The 18,247-nt window shown below is 38.6% G+C and overlaps 1 protein-coding gene across 3 annotated transcripts in view; it reads right to left on the reverse strand.

The window, feature by feature from the left end:
- ps (RNA-binding protein Nova-1-like protein passilla) overlaps positions 1 to 18,247 on the reverse strand; it is a 100,289-nt gene that overhangs the window by 21,851 nt on the left and 60,191 nt on the right. The gene's annotated exons all lie outside the window — the stretch shown is intronic.

Genomic DNA, 18,247 nt, shown 5'->3' on the forward strand with positions numbered 1-18,247 from the left:
AAAGCAATTAAATAGATTGAACAATATTGATATTCAAACCACTGGGAAAATATACCCTATAGTTCAATGTAAAATCACGATACTAAAAACTTTTTGATCAAATTTCCCCTCAGCAAGGCTTAACTGTACTTCAACTTCTCCATTTGCACGAGGGTTGTGTTCGGATGAAGCTCAGTGCAATCTAAATTAATTATTTCCAGAAAATACAATGGTAAACTGAGTAGCTGCATTCCAGAACATCACTTATTTACAAAATGAGTTTTGTTTGCTATCTTTTTACTAATTAGCATAACACAATTTAATCATCAAATCAAAAATTAATAAAAAATACCTTAAAACAGCAGATTTGGCAGATTGACAAATTTCCTTTGGTGGTGTAAATTGACAAAAACACACAGTTTCTTTCTTTTTATTTAATAACACAAACTTAAATTGTACATTGCACTATTGTAATTATCAAAGTTGAAATAAGGAAATAAGGAGGTATACATTATTCCAGACTAGATTAAACAATAAATCACAAAATAATCTAATGGGGTGCGAGCTGCCTTTCACTTCAACGTCACTTTCAAAATCAAAAAGGAAAAAAGTGATCTTCCTTTATATTCAGTAATACATGGCATGCAATACAGGGTAATTACTAAAAGGAGGAACGGTGAAATGAATTAAAACGGTCATATAAATAGGCCATGTTGCTATTTGGAATATTACCCAAAGTCCTTTGTTAATGTTAATTGACAAAGACATCATCAATCAATTTAATAACAAACAATTGCTGCACTGTACATTACATTTCTTATCAAATTTGATTAATAGTTACAAACTATTTAAGATAGAAAGAACAAACCAGTGTTTAACAATTTTATAAAAAGTAAATATTTAGGCCACTACGCAATAGGCATCAAGTTTTCCTAAAGCATAAGTTTACCCAAAAGAAAAAAAAGGCTATTTCTAAATACAGTACGTTTCCTACATATGGATGTCCAACATACGATCATCCCAGGATACGAGGATGTACAAAAAAAAAATAAAATAAAAAAATAAAACTTCATTAAAAATTAGGGGAGAATTTTAAACAATATGGCTATGTGGTAGGTTACTTTGACATTTGGAAGGTCGGTCCCTTAATGATTGTGTACTAAGTTATACTTATCTTAAGAAAAAAAAATATTACTAATTTTTTTTAAATGGAAATTTTAAACAATTGTCAACCAAAATACCTGATAGCAAGCTTATATGTAGAGATGATATATCTGGTGCTAATAAGAAATGGCAGACAACAATGGAAATAAAAACAAGATTTTAAACATTGAGCGTTTCTTTAAAATGAATGAAAAAAAAAGAGAACACAAAATTATGTGACGATGCAGTTAATTATTATTTCTATGAGAGGAAAAGTTATAAAAAGAGATGGAAAAATTCTTAGCACTTGACCAAGTACGTTGACTGTTCTACAAAGTTGAGATTATTTACTATATGTTTTTCTTTAACTATGTTTAAAATTCTATTTTAAATTGACTGTTAATTTTAAAACAAGATTGTGAAAGATTTATTTTCTTTATTCTTTCTAGATATTTGTTAGCTTAATTATCAAGTCAAATGCCTATGTTAACTCGATATTAATGAATGACGACCTACCAAAACATACATACGCAGAAAGATTGTGTAATAATGACAGAAAAAAATTGTGGTTGGTCAGTAAATGGTAAAGAAAATAAAATGTATTGCATGCGAACCAATTAAACCTTTAAAAGAATTTCACATATCAAGTACTAATAGCTGTATGAATTCTTGATATGCCAGTTGGGATTTATAGATTAATATACTGTACAGGATATATGCTACATTTAGCTCAAATCAGTTGACTGAAAAAGTGATAAAGAAAATATTGAAACTATTGATCAGTAACAAATTTAATCAATATCTACATGTCGTTATTCTTGTTGCATTCATAAAGATAGCAAGCAATAGCAGTCAACTGATAAAAAACACTGGAGGATTGGGAGTTAGTGGGTGGGTTGACTGTGTTAAAACTGGTGAACTTTCCAGCTCAATAATGCACTCTCATTGCATCTTGTTTGTATTTATCTCTTAAATCCAAACATTCTACAATTCAACAAGAGTTATGAAAAAAAAAAAATAACCCGTACACAATTGCACAAAACAGCAAACGATCAAAATAAAGAATGACAATGTATGGCAGACAACAGGATGGGCGGAGCAATGGAAATTGCCGCATTTGATGCTTAATTTCCAAACTAGTGACAAGTTTTTATTTTACATAAAAATATATACATCATTAACATATACAATTAATTTCTGTAAATATCACATAGAAAAAAGAAGTTACGTACAGAGAGCTATGAAGAAGAAAATATTTTATATTAGTTATTGTAATTGTACGCTGTGATGACCTAAACCATAGGAAGAGGGGATGGGTTTAGGCCACATTTATACACCATATTTCACACAACAATATTTCATAAATGTATTGAAAGGTCTTTTTTTTTTTTAAACTGATCCATATACTGCATTTTCTTCATGTGAAAATCTAAATTAAATCTAAAGTAACATGATTTTTATGCTAAAATCTAATATTTCTATACTCGCACTTACTAAAAGAAATATTAAGTAGAAATGCCACCTTGACAACCTCTAAATACAGAAATCAAGATATAATTTCCTCTCCTGCCATCATACCCTCCCTCCTCCATGTAGAGCCACCACAACACCCATTAGTTACTGAGAAACGAATGTCTGCTGGGGGAAATTCTGATGATTTTGCCAAGCATGAGGAAGATATGTAAAAACTTCACCATTAAATGGACTCAATCACCACAGTCTAGGAACACCTTAATGTAAGAGAGGGTAGTTGGGTTTCTTGTTCTATTCAGATTAAGTATGGAAATAGATTTGTCTTAAAATCATATTAATTTTCATGAATCTTACCTCTGAAGCGAACAAGCTGATTAAGCATTAAAGAGTCGACATACACAACAAACGTGCAAAAGCAACTACAGTACCATACAGTATTGGGAAGTCAGACTCATGTTCAACTTTAATAAAGAAAAAGGCTTAAACCTCTTTTCACAATCAAAAATTCTTATATTCCCTTCCCATCTTCCAAACAACTCAGAAATGGTGTAGTTTAAAAATGAAAGGATATAAAAAAACCCATACATATTAATTACAGGATGATTACCCATGTATTTCTATATTTAAGAAGTAACCACAAAATAAAAAACGAATCAGCAAAGGAAAGTATTTAAAAGGGGTTTCCCATTGCCAAACCATTCTTTTTTTCCCATCGTTATCGCTACATTAAGAGGCCTATTGCCCGCTATCCTGCTTCGAATGCCTTCTATCAAAGACATCCTCTTATGCCCAACCTCTTCTCTCCCTATTATCCTTCACCTTATCTAGCCATCTAATTGTCTACCTCTCTCTCTATCTTCTTCCACTAATGACTTCCTCTCAAGCCCTTTCCACTTCCTCCCCATCATCTAACCTTAACACATGCCCACACCATCAAAGTCGTGATACTTTTATTACCCCCGTAATCTTTACTACACCTGCTATTCTTCTTATTTCATAATTTTCCAATCTTCCAAGCAGTGATATTCCCATAATGCACCACAGCGTTCTCATCTTTGTTATCTCAAGCCAGCTTCCTCTTTTTGTCTTAAGAGCTCACATTTCTGAGCCATACATTAATTTGGTCTTATTACTGTGTTGTAAATCTAGAATTTTAGCTTGATTGGCATTATCACATGCCAATTCCCTTAACTTCCTTCACTTCCCCAAGGCTGCTTTTTCCTACTCTCAACTTCAGCCTGACATCCTCCCTCCTGACTTATAGTAGACCCCAAGTATAAAAATTTATCTTCCTTTATGGTCATCATAGCTTCAGTCCTATCCCCATTACTCTCAAGCCAGCCCTCTCCTATGTTCCTCGCCCCTTCTTCTTAAGTTTTTTTTCATTTTCAAAATCATCTGCATATAGCAACTCCCAAAACTCATAACTTCTGATTTCTTTGTTTACATGTCCATGACCACCACAAATAAAAATTGGTTTAATACTGTCCCCCTGGTGTAATCAAATACTAACTTCAATAGTTTGTTTCCCCAACACCTGTTATTACTTTAGTCTTGTTCTTTTGTACATTTCTAACATTCTAACCAACTTCTCATAGACTTTCCTTGTTCCTCAAGCACCAAAACATCACTTCTCTTGGTATTCTATCATATGCCTTCTCTAGATCAACTAAAGCACAGAGGAGCTTCTGGTTTACTTCTAGACTCTTTTCCTGTAGCGGTCTTACTCTAAAAATGGCATCCACAGTCCCTTTCACCCTCCCTCATGAATCCATACTAATTTTTCCCAATCTCTACAATACCTCATCTAGTACTATATCAAAAACTTTCAAACAATGTTGTTAGTTTAATTCCCCTGTATTTACCATAATCCATGACAGCACCTTTCTGCTTAAATATAGATACAATTAGACTTTCATCCAAGTCTCTAGGCCATATTTCATTTTCCCATACTGCTCTTAATCAATCCAGTATCCCTTTTTCCCCTTCTGCAGCAGTATCTTGGCCATTTTATTTTGAACCTGAAGGACCTGGTGCTTTACCATTTTTCATTTTGCTAAATGCCTGCTTCACTTCCGTATTTCGTATATTCATAACTGGGGCCCTTTCCGAGTTTGCCTGACTGTGAAACCCAAATTAATTAATAGCATTTTACTCTGTTCTATTAAAGACTAAAAATTGTAGTTCTTGGGGAATTGATAAAGATGGTAAGTGTCCAGATGAATAAATTTGAAACGTGTCCGAATATAACAATAAATAGGATTGCAAACCACCTTGCTCTCCTACTTATGAATTAAAACATAAGATAACCTTAGCTTCCATTCAGTAAAAGCCAATTCTTGCTAAGACAGCAAAATAACCTAAAAAGAGCAACACTTGAACCCTTCTTGTGGGTATAGTGCAGGATCAAGATTCCTAATTAGTATCCTCATCTAGCTCCAGTTGATACGGTAAATTTCACTCAGGGATGCACTGTTCTTCAGTACCTATTCCTATACCTGGATCAGCAAAGTCCTTTTAAGATAGTTTGGGATTACATTCCTTTAAATATTCCAATGATTACAAGTTATCTACAATAAATCCTACACATGGCTGGTACCTGAAGTACTGGCTTCTGCACTTAACTAATGGATGTTAAATTCTATGTGAAATATCCGTTTTAATGTTGTTAATGATTTATAAAATATTTCAATTTAATTGTTCATTACTTCTTATATCCTTTACCTATTACCTTATTTCCTTTCCTCGGTGGGCTATTTTTTCCTGTTGGAGCCCTTGGGCTTATAGAATATTGCTTTTCCAACTAGGATTTTAGCTTAGCTAGTAATAATAATAATAATCGTCAGAAAAGCTATACTGGAAGCTAAATCAAACTTATATGAATCACAATTTGAGACTTCATTAAAAAAACGAGGTCTCTCCTTTGTTTAGGTTACTTTTAATTGATGTGTAGGAGACAGGAAGTGGGAGCTTAATGCCACATCCATATGACTATTACCTGAAGTAGTACTGGCTTCTGCACTTAACTCATGCATATTAAATTTTATATGTAATATCTGTTTTAATGTTGTTAATGTTTTATAAAATATTTTATTTTAGTTGTTCATTGCTTCTTATATCCTTTATTTATTTCCTTATTTCCTTTCCTCACTGGTCTATTTTTCCCTTTTGGGGCCCTTAGACTTATAGCATATTGCTTTTCCAACTAGGATTGTAGCTTAGCTAGTAATAATGATACTACCACTAGAGTGTTATGGAGTCTTTTGACTGGCCAGACAGTACTACATTGGATCCTTCTCTCTGGTTACGGTTCATTTTCCCTTTGCCTACACATACACCGAATAGTCTGGCCTATTCTTTACATGTTCTCTCTGTCTTCATAAACGTGACAACACTTGAGATTACCTAACAATTCTTCTTCACCCAAGGGGTTACTGCACTGTATTTGCTAAGGGTAGAAGAGACTCTTTAGCTATGGTTAACAGCTCTTCTAGAAGGACACTCCAAAATCCAACCATTGTTCTCCTGTCTTGGGTAGTGTCATAGCCTCTGTACCATGGTCTTACACTGTCTTGGGTTAGAGTTCTCTTGCTTGAGGGAACACTCAGGCACACTATTCTTTTTCCTTTCTCTTCCTCTTGTTTTGTTAAAGTTTATATAGTTTATAAAGGCAATATTTATTTTGATGTTGTTACCCTTCCTAAAATATTTTATTTTTGCTTTTTTTCCTTTCCTCACTGGGCTATTTTCCCTGTTGGAGCCCCTGTGCTTATAGCATCCTGCTTTTCAACTAGGGTTGTTGCTTAGTAAGTAATAATAATAATAATAATAATAATAATAATAATAATAATAATAATAATAATAATCAGTTAAGTAAGTGGGAGCTAAATCAAACTTATATGAGTCACAATTTGAGACTTCATCAAAATACAAGATCTCTACTTTGTTTATGTTACCTTTGATTGACGCAAAGGAGACAGGAAGTGGGAGCTTAATGCCACGTCCACATTAGAAATATTTTGGGTGGACAGAGGAGGATTATCAACTTGAGCTGGTTTTCTGTTTAGAGAATTAAATGAGTAAGTCCAACTGGGAGGGTCTTGGAGTGGGGCTAAATTTCCCACTGGTTGAACTAAAACCTTTTTTCCTTTGGCTGAAGACAGAAGACTAGTCAGGTAGGACAGAGGAAATGCCTCTGTTTGCAATACAGTACTCGGTTAGAAACAATGGGCAAATATAAATCCCTGATGCATGATATGGAAGCACATTGTCAGCAGCAACAGGAGGCAGAAAAGCATTGTTATCAATACTCAAAATAAAATCTATCTTGTTACAGAGGAGCAGAAAGCTGATGTACATTAAAGTAATTCAAATTCTCATCATGAAAAATGATATTTTGATTATAAAATAAATTTTTGAATATACTTACCCGGTGAATATATAATAGCTGACGTCTCCGACGGCTCGACAGATTCCAAAAACTCGCGAGCGATCGCCATGAAGGTTGCGGGTGTGCCCACCAGCGCCGACTATCGGCCAGATACCGCATATACTTGTAAATAGCTCCAGTTCTTCTCAGTCCCCTAGGTCTCTATCGGGGAGGAAGGGAGGGCCTTTAATTTATATATTCACCGGGTAAGTATATTCAAAAATTTATTTTATAATCAAAATATCATTTTTAAATATTAAACTTAGCCGGTGAATATATAATAGCTGATTCACACCCATGGTGGTGGGTAGAGACCAGTATTAATACAATAAAGGCGTATATGCTTAGAGTTTTTGACAATTATATCATAACAAAACCCAATTAAATATAGGTACCTGGTAAGGAAGCTGACTCTGACGATTACTCTGCCTTATTAGTCTGCTTTCCTCACGAAGCCCAGCCATCCTCTCAGGATGCTGAAAGACTCCCAGGAGCTGTTATATCCAGGGCGACCACCCATACAACAGGACCTCATCAAAACCCTTAATCTGGGCGCTCTCAAGAAACGACTTTGACCACCCGCCAAATCAAAAAGGATGCGAAAGATTTCTCAGCCTTCCGTACAACCCAAGACAAGATTAAAAACATTTCAAGAGAAGATTAAAAGGATATTGGGATTAAGGGAATGTAGTGGTAGAACCCTCACCCACTACTGCACTCGCTGCAACGAATGGACCCAGTGTGTAGCAGTCCTCATAAAGAGTCTGGACGTCTTTTAAGTAAAATGAAGCGAACACCGACTTGCTCCTCCAAAAGGTCGCGTCCATAATACTTCGCAGAGATCTGTTTTGCTTAAAAGCCACGGAAGTTGCTATCGCTCTTACTTCGTGCGTCTTGACCTTAAGTAAACAACGATCTTTTTCACTTAAGTGAGAATGAGCCTCTCGGATTAAAAATCTAATAAAATACGATAAAGCATTTTTAGACATAGGCAATGAGGGCTTCTTAACAGAGCACCATAAGGCCTCGTAAGGATCTGGTACGAGCTAAATAGAACTTAAGAGCTCTAACTGGACACAGTACTCTTTCAACCTCGTTGCCTACGATCTCTGATAGGCAAGGTATATCAAAAGATTTAGGCCAAGGACGAGAAGGCAGTTCATTTTTGGCCAAGAAACCAAGCTGAAGCGAACATGTGGCTTTATCTGTAGAGAAGCCGATGTTTTTACTAAAGGCATGGATCTCACTGACCCTTTTAGCCGAAGCCAAGCACACCAAAAAAAGCATCTTGAGGGTGAGATCCTTCAGGGAGGCTGAATGTAATGGCTCAAACCTGTCGGACATTATGAACCTTAGGACCACGTCTACGTTCCACAGAGGAGTTGCCATACGACGCTCCTTAGAGGTCTCGAAGGACTTAAGGAGATCTTGCAGATCTTTATTATGGACAGATCTAAGCCTCTATGTCTGAACACAGAAGCCAACATGCTCCTGTAGCCCTTAATAGTGGGAGCAGAGAGGGAGCGAACATTTCTCAGATGCAGGAGAAAGTCTGCAATTTGGGCTACAGAGGTACTGGAAGAGGAAATGGATGATGACTTGCACCAGTCTCTAAAGACCTCCCACTTCGACTGGTAGACCTTGATGGTAGATGCTCTCCTAGCCCTCGCAATCGCTCTGGCTGCCTCCTTCGAAAATCCTCGAGCTCTTGAGTCTTTCGATAGTCTAAAGGTAGTCAGACGAAGCGCGGGGAGGCTTTGATGAAGACTCCTTACGAGGGGCTGCCGTAAGAGATCCATCCTTAAAGGCAGACTCCTTGGAACGTCTACCAGCCATTGAAGTACCTCTGTGAACCACTCTCTCGCGGGCCAGAGTGGAGCAACCAATGTCAACCTGGTCCCTTCGTGAGAGGTGAACTTCTGCAGCACCTTGTTTAGGATCTTGAAAGGTGGAAAGGCATAAACGTCCAGGTGAGACTAGTCCAGCAGGAAAGCGTCTATGTGGGCTGCCTCTGGATCTGGAACTGGAAAGCAGTAAGTCGAGAGCCTCTTTGTCAGAGAAGTCGCAAAAAGATCTATGGTGGGTTGACCCCATGTCATCCATAGCTTCTCGCACACAGTCTTATGCAACGTCCACTCCATGGAGATGACTTGTCCTCTTCTGCTGAGGCCGTCCGCCAAGACATTCATTTTTCCTTGCACAAATCTCGCCAAAGGAGAGATGGTACTTGCCTTAAATGGAGTTCCTTCTGATCCGTGGATCAAAGACCCGAGCATTCCAGACTGTCCAGTGGAGCTCCCTAACCCAAATCCGATGCATCTGAATACAACACATGGTTTGGGTTCTTGATCGCAAGAGAAAGACCTTCTCGAAGTCTGATGTTGCTGTCCCACCAAGTCAGACATGTCTAGACTGAGTTGGAGATTGGGAAAGAGATACTCTCTAAGCCCTTCTCCTTGTTCCAATGGTTTAGGTGAAATTGGAGAGGGCATAGGTTGAGTCTCCCCAGAGAGATATAAACTACTCCAGCGATGAAAGAGTTCCCACGAGGCTAGTTCAAACTCTTACAGAGCAACTGTTTTTCTCTTGCAAGTGAAGGACTTTTAACAGAGCTTGTTCCATTCTTGAGGGAGACGAAAAGGCCCGAAAAATCAGACACTGTATCTCCATTCCCAAATAAAGAATAGTCTGGGATGGGGTACTGTAAGTTACGACTTCTCTACGTTCACTATGAGACCTAGCTCCTTGGTTAGGTCTAATGTCCATTAGAGGCTCTCCAGACAGCGATATAATGACGACGCCCTGATTAGCCAGTCGTCAAAATAAAGGGAGGCTCTGAATCCTCAAAAAATGTAGAAAGCTTGCTACATTTTGCAAGGGCCTTGTAAAAACAAGAGGAGCAGGAATGAGGCCGAAGTACAGTGCTCAACATTGGTACATTACTTTCCCGTCCACAAACCTCAGATGTTGTTGAAAGTTTGGATGAATCGGGATGTGGAAGTATGCATCCTGAAGGTCGAGAGAGACCATCCAGTCGCCTTCCCTTACTGCTGCCAAGACAGATTTGGTAGTCTTCATCGTGAAGTTTGTCTTGACAATGAACACATTGAGCGCACTTACATCTTAAGTACTCCTGCAGTGAACGTGACTGCCAGATCATTGGAACCATCCCTGATAGCCTTGTTCCTGCAGAGAACGTGGCTGTCAGATCATTGGAGCCATCCCTGATAGCCTTGTTCATGCATGACATAATTGTACAGCAATACATTGACAGCTGGAGAGACCTTCTTACTTAAGGCTCCAAGGGACCAATCCAACAAATAAAAACTTCAAACGCTCGAAAAACTCCTAACAGGAGATGGTCTAGCTCTGAAGCCGACCATAAAATCTTGGAGCGTCTCATGGCCAGGCGACGGGGAGAGTCTATGAGGCTTGAGAAGTCTCCCTGGGCAGAGGCAGGAACTCCCAAGCCGAGAACTTCTCCCGTGTCATACCAGACGCTCGCTCTATAAGCCAGTTTAAAAGGAGGGAAAGCAAAGGCTGTCTCCCCCAAACTCCTCCTGGTGATCAACCAGTCGCCTAGCAAACGTAAAGCTCTCTTAGAAGAGCGAGAGAGCACTAGCTTAGAAAACAACGGCTTCGAAGTAGCTAGGCCTAGCGTAAACTCTGACGAAGGCGAACGAGGAGCAGCAGTTACAAAATGGTCCGGACAAAGATCCTTAAAAATCAGCATGATTTTTTTAAAGTCCATAGAGGGCTGAGCAGCTTTAGGCTCCTCTCCGTCTGACAAAGTCCCCAAAGGAATCTCAGTAGGAGGAGGATCAGCAACTTCCTCATCTGAAGGAACCTCGTCCGACAATTGCCGAGTCTCATGAAAAGGAGAGACCTGCCGCGGCGGCAACGCTTGACAGGCAATGTCAACAAGCAAAGGAGCAGCAGTAGCAGTAGAGGAAGCGACGTCACGCCGCTGCTGAAAGGACTGAAATCCTTGTGACTGACCAACAACAACAACTGAAGTTGATTGACGCTCGACGTCAAGTCGGAACTGCCTTGACTGCATAGACTGAGCAGGCAAAACAACCTTCGACTGCGGTGATTGACGCTCAACGTCAAGTCGAGGCAACTGAGCCGGTCGGCGAACGTCCGGTCGGGGCTGCGGCGGCAGCGGCTGAACGTCAACACGAGACTGCGGCAGCGGCTGAACGTCAACACGAGACTGCGGCAGCGGCTGAAAGTCAACACGAGACTGCAGCGAGGGAGGATCCATGTCACGTGACCGACGTGAAAAACTACTGACATTACGTTTCAAAGTACAAGAAACGTCAGCACTAACGTCAAACGGACGAGTAAATGCTCGTTTGGGCGGCTGACGGCCAGAGTCTCGTTAAGCGTAACGGCGACTCGAAATCGAAGGTTCATCGTGAACCTGCTCAACGTCATAATTCTCCATAAGGGAGGCAAGCTTAGTCTGCATGTCCTGCAGGACAACCCATTTAGGATCAACGGGAGTCGGAACGGGCCGAGACGACGGTAACGTCTGTGTTGGCAAAACATTGCCTTTACCGCGACCCTCGGACCCCGTGTTACGCTTGCGTTTAATAGGCGAAACAGTCTTCCGACGACTGCAAAGGGTCAGAGCTGTCCCAATGGCCACAGCCAGGATGCTGGACCTGTCCTGAAGGGACTGACTTTCGCTTCAAGGGTCCAGAAACCTTGCGCCAAGGTTTCTTTTGCGAAAAGTCTTCGGATGACGAGGAGAACACAGTCTCACCCGTCTTATGGTAAGGGCGATCTTGACGAGAAACGTCCGATACCAAAGAGGGAATGTCTGTACGTTGGTTAAAGCCTCTCGTCCCCTTAAGTCCTACGACATTACTTCTCCCTGGTGCAGGGGAGCCTGAAAGAGGTCTCGGACTAGGGGAGCGACAAGCACGAACAAACGAACCCTCCGCAACACAGAACATGTTTTTTTTTTTTCACTTACTTCACTGATATCGTATTTTTCAATAATTTCACATTAGGCATGAATAAAACTGATTTCTACCTGAAGCACGCAATTCTCCCTTACATCAAAAGGTTATAATTGCGAAATGAGTCGTATAATGTAAGCACATTAGTACAAAATGAAACACACATGCAAAAATCAGTAAACATATATATCGAATAAAACGGAAATATATAAAGTTAAAAAGGATCAGTGACTGGGGAGGAGACTAAACACTAGTTCACTTAAGACTACGTTTTCAATCTCTCACCGTACAGTGCCTTGGGACGAGAATAAAAACTAAAAACGTTTTATCCTCTCTCCCCGTACAGAGACTTGGGACGAGAGTAAAAAACTGAATCGAGAACAACGTTACTCGCTCCCAAACTCCTTGTACAGAGACTTGGGACGAGAATAAAGAACGGATCGTTCTCTCTTTCTCTCTCTCTCTCTCTCTCTTGTCACACACAAGAGAATTGCCCACTCACCCTTCGTCAATAAACAGGTTATTTGACCAAAGGAAAAAACTGAAAGGACTAAGAAATTGAAAATTAACAAGTTCCTTTAAATTAGTATCTAAAACACTTCAGTTTGAAAGAAGAATGAACAAAACGTCAAAATCGATTTACTCTTTCTGCAAAGTGAAACCGTGATTCTCTCTTTCTCTATCGTAACGATAGAGCGCAAACTGCGTAGCATAAATAAACCAAACGTTAGTTCATCTTTGAAAAAAACAGCACGAAGACTTCAAAGAATATATTTCTTAAAATATTTTCTAAAAAATATTCATTTCATAACTCTTACAGAGCAATTGATTTAAACTTAACAAAAATAAAAGTTGAATGGGCTCAACGTTGTTTAACTTCGTTTTCCAAGTTAGGACCGCCTACAAGGAATAGGTAACGGCTGCATATAAACAAAACATAAAATTTATCTTGATGTTTAGTATAAATGGAAAGCTAATCGAAGAGGCCTAATAAAGGAGGGTGAGATATAAAATATATAGAGGAAAATCTATAAATATCAACAATAATTTATAACGTGATAAAATAATTACTAAAAGCCTTAAACACACTTCCGTACACCGAGGGAAGGGTCGGCCATCTTTACTCAATGGAAAAACCAGAGATAAAAAAAAAAGAGCAAGGGCAAAACACTTTTCCTCTCCTTTCAAAAGCATTTCTTTTGAAGATAGTATTGAATAATCCAACACGGCGAAAGCAATAAAACCAAAACCAAGTACTTCACCAATTCGGTAGAAAACTCGAGGTCATAAAGCGAGTGGAACCAACTTGTCGACAAGACCGACAGAGAAGAACTGGAGCTGTTTACAAGTATATGCGGTATCTGGCCGATAGTCGGCGCTGGTGGGCACACCCGCAACCTTCATGGCGATCGCTCGCGAGTTTTTGGAATCTGTCGAGCCGTCGGAGACGTCAGCTATTATATATTCACCGGCTGAGTTTAATATTTGAAAATGATTAATATCAGGTACTTTATTTTGTACTGAATCACTGAATCATAAAACAGTATTGATCCAATGTGTCATCAGAGAGTTTGTGGCCAACTTCATTGAAACATTGGATGGCACAAAAACACAGGGTGGTGTTGTGCAGGCAACCACTTAAATTTGAAGCATTGTTTACATATCTTCCCAGGTAAAACAATATGACACTGAACACAGACAAAACTCACTTCTAAATAATTACTGGGTGTTTTGGCAGCTTAATATAAAGTAGGGAGTGTACAGTATGATGGCACAGGTGAATTTTTTTTTTCTTCAATGTTTTACTTAGTAGCTGTCAAGTTGGCCCTTCCACTTAATAGCTTGTACAACTTTGAGGTGATATTCATAAAAGTATTATGAACTGATGAAATCATCGCTGCTTACAACAATGTTTGGGAGGGAGGCATGACATTGTCATCTAGTTTAGGTAGCATAATTTCACAAAATAAATACTATTCCTAATTTTTCTTTCCTCAAAATGCACATTATGCACAAGATCATCACAGCAGTTTAAAATGGCATCAATTTGAACTAGAAAATAATTTTGTAAAATCTTACAAAATTACCAAGGATTTTAAGGGCAGAGCTTAATTATTCAGATTTGGTCTAGAAAGAATGAGACCATGGTTTAGGGTTTGGCAATTCATGAGTACCTGAGAATGTCACTTGACTCTTCTGGGTTTTAAACAGAGTCGAGTTGTGCCTTTCTTTCAACAGCTCCTAGTAGGGCAAACAATAGGACAAAACTTTTTACTGCGCAGCAAAGCTTTGCTGCATATCAGGATTCTCTTCAACCAGAATTTCTAAGGCTTCATAAGTTAATGATATAGAGCTAAGGTAACTAAGAGATTAAGTTTCAGTTTTTCTTGTTATGCTTGGTTACTTCTTCCTCTTTTAAGTGTTACTTTTCTAGGGCAGACAAATCACAGCTTAAATTTTCTTGTTTCTCAAGGATTGAACTCAATCACATATACCTCTCAAACTTGCCAAAGCTTCAGTTTTTTTTTTTTTTTAAATAAAATGATGCAGTTTATTTTGGTAACCAACAATGCATATTATGACTTGCAACGAATCCAGTAAAAGCTTGAGATTAATATGGCCACTTACTTTTAATTTACTATTAAACTTGTGAAAATAAAACTTCTTGCCAGGAAATATCAATAATCCTCTGAGCACTCTTTGATATTAAAAGCTTGCCAGTATTCTTTTACTGATTTTTGTATGTCTCATTGGGTTCTGTAAAGTCTGTCGATGTAATCTTCCAATTCTCTGCCTTGAAAGACTCCATTACACTAATACGTAAATATGACAATCCAAGTGCACTTATTTTTTCACCCCTATAGCAAATAGTTTAAGGGGGCCGTCCGCAATTTCCTGCATCTTTTTTTTAACAATTCAAAATACACAATTTCTATATATACATCATACATATAACAAGGCACTTCCCCCAATTTTGGGGGGTAGCCGACATCAAACAAATGAAACAGAAAAGGGGACCTCTCCTCTCTACGTTCCTCCCAGCCTGACAAGGGACTCAACCGAGTTCGGCTGGTACTACTAGGGTGCCACAGCCCACCCACCCACATCATCCACCACAAATGAAGTTTCATAACGCTGAATCCACTACTGCTGCTACCTCCGCAGTCATCCAAGGCACTGGAGGAAGCAGCAGGGCCTACCGGAACTGCGTTACAATCGCTCGCCATTCATTCCTATTTCTAGCACGCTCTCTTGCCTCTCTCACATCTATCCTCCTATCAACCAGAGCTTCCTTCACTCCATCCATCCACCCAAACCTTGGCCTTCCTCTTGTACTTCTCCCTTTAACTCTTGCATTCATCACCTTCTTTGGCAGACAGCCATTTTCCATTCTCTCAACATGGCCAAACCACCTCAACACATTCATATCCACTCTAGCTGCTAACTCATTTCTTACACCCGTTCTCACCCTCACTACTTCGTTCCTAACCCTATCTACTAGAGATACACCAGCCATACTCCTTAGACACTTCATCTCAAACACATGCAATTTCTGTCTCTCCGTCACTTTCATTCCCCACAACTCCGATCCATACATCACAGTTGGTACAATCACTTTCTCATACAGAACTCTCTTTACATTCATGCCCAACCTCTATTTATTACTACTCCCATAACTGACCCCAACACTTTGCATCCTTCATTCACTCTCTGACGTACATCTGCTTCCACTCCACCATTTGCTGCAACAACAGATCCCAAGTACTTAAACTGATCCACCTGCTCAAGTAACTCCATTCAACATGACATTCAACCTTGCACCACATTCCCTTCTCGTACATCTCCTGCCTTAGTATTACCCACATTAACTCTCAACTTCCTTCTCTCACACACCCTTCCAAATTCTGTCACTAATCAGCCAAGCTTCTCTTCTGCGTCTGCTACCAGTACAGTATCATCCCCAAACAACAACTGATTTACCTCCCATTCATGGTCATTCTCGTCTACCAATTTTAATCCTCGTCCAAGCACTCAAGCATTCACCTCTCTCACCACTCCATCAACATACAAGTTAAACAACCACGGCGACATCACACATCCCTGTCTCAGCCCCACTCTCACCGGAAACCAATCACTCACTTCATTTCTTATTCTAACACATGCTTTACTACCTTTGTAGAAACTTTTCACTGCTTGCAACAACCTTCCACCAACTCCATATAACCTCATCACATTCCACATTGCTTCCTTATCAACTCTATCATACGCTTTCTCCAGATCCATAAACGCAACATACACCACCTTACCTTTTGCTAAATATTTCTCGCATGTTTGCCTAACCGTAAAAATCTGATTCATACATCCCCTACCTCTTCTAAAACCACCCTGTACTTCTAAGATTGCATTCTGTGTTTTATCCTTAATCCTATTAATCAGTACTCTACCATACACTTTTCCAACTACACTCAACAACCTAATACCCCTTGAATTACAACACTCATGCACATCTCCCTTACCCTTGTATAGTGGTACAATACACACATAAACCCAATCTACTGGTACCATTGACAACACAAAACACACATTAAACAATCTAACCAACCATTCAAGTACAGTCACACCCCCTTCCTTCAACATCTCAGCTCTCACACCATCCATACCAGATGCTTTTCCTACTCTTGTTTCATCTAGTGCTCTCCTCACTTCCTCTCTTATAACCTCTCTCTCATTCTCATCTCCCATCACAACTTTCAAAATACTCCGCCCACCTTTCCCTTGCCTCCTCTCCTTTTAACAACCTTCCATTTCCATCTTTCACTGTCTCTTCAATTCTTGAAACAGCCTTCCTTATTCTCTTCACTTCTTTCCAAAAATTTTTCTTATTCTCTTTCATATGAATGACCCAATCCCTGACCCCACCTCAGGTCAGCTGCCCTCTTTGCCTTACTTACCTTGCGCTTTATTTCCACATTTTTCTCTCTATATCTTACACTATTACTCTGCAGCCATTCTTCAAAAGCCCTCTTTTTCTCTTCAACTTTTACCTTCACTCCTTCATTCCACCATTCACTGCCCTTCCTCATGCTGCCTCCAACAAACTTCTTGACACACACATCACTTGCAATCCCAACAAAATTTTCTTTTACTAACTTCCACTCCTCTAAATTACCAGTTTCTCTTACTTTCACTTCGTCATATGCCATTTTCAACCTTTCATCATAAAAAATTTCAAGTCATTTGATCTAAAACTTTTTGATTTATTAGCAAAAATCATGATAAAAAAAAATTAGGTAAATTTTTCTCAACTAATATGACACCAATTGTATTGAAAATCATACCATCAAAACTTCTTTATAAATCGAATAATTGTGTGACAGATTTTTTTATTTTCCTTTTGTTTTTGTTTTTTAAATGAATTTTTTCTTAATTTTCTTCTAGACATAAAATCATGAAAAAGAGAAAAAGGAAAATCAAAATTCTGATACACAAAATTGTGGGTTTTTATTCCTCTTGTCAATGTTATCTTTCTCTCTAAAATTAAATATTAAATAAGTGATAAAAAAAGTAGCTAAGTGTGAATAAGTATGTTTTTGTGTTATGAGCTCCCAAAGATTTTCTATAAATTTTTGCTTTTCTCTTAAAACAAAATAAAGATGACATTGTTATGATAATCTTACTTAGTACTTTTATTTATCAACATGATTTTCAAACCAAACGCTATTCTTTTCATAATTACCTATGAAGAGAACTAAGTATTAAGTGTACATGCAAACCTGAGGGCCTCTGAATAAATCAATAAAGAAAATGTTCTCATCCTAGTGTCATATTCTCCCTCTTCCACATCAAAACTGCTAAAACAACCACCAGTTACTGAAAAGGCAAGCCTGGACAGTACTGCCGATTGGGTTTGCCCAGGGGACACAGTATGTAAACAAAGCTTCAGATTTAAGCAAACATGATCACCAAAATTATGTTATCACCTTAAAAAATGTGGGGGAGAAGTGATTACTAGTTCTACTCAGAAGTATAAAAATAATAGAATTGTTTAAAAACAATGCTTATGAAAAGAATCTTTCCTCTGAATAGAACAAGCCGATTAATCAACTTCCTAGGTCAATACACAAATAAATTACCTATAAAAAACATCTCTACCAATAAGGTATATTTTATTACCTTCAAGCTAATGCCTAACCAAATAAAATATGGAAAATAAGGAGGAAAACATCACCAAAAGCTGAACTTTTGTTGTGTG

Source organism: Palaemon carinicauda, chromosome 22, assembly GCF_036898095.1.
Source record: "Palaemon carinicauda isolate YSFRI2023 chromosome 22, ASM3689809v2, whole genome shotgun sequence".
Classification (NCBI taxonomy): domain Eukaryota; kingdom Metazoa; phylum Arthropoda; class Malacostraca; order Decapoda; family Palaemonidae; genus Palaemon; species Palaemon carinicauda.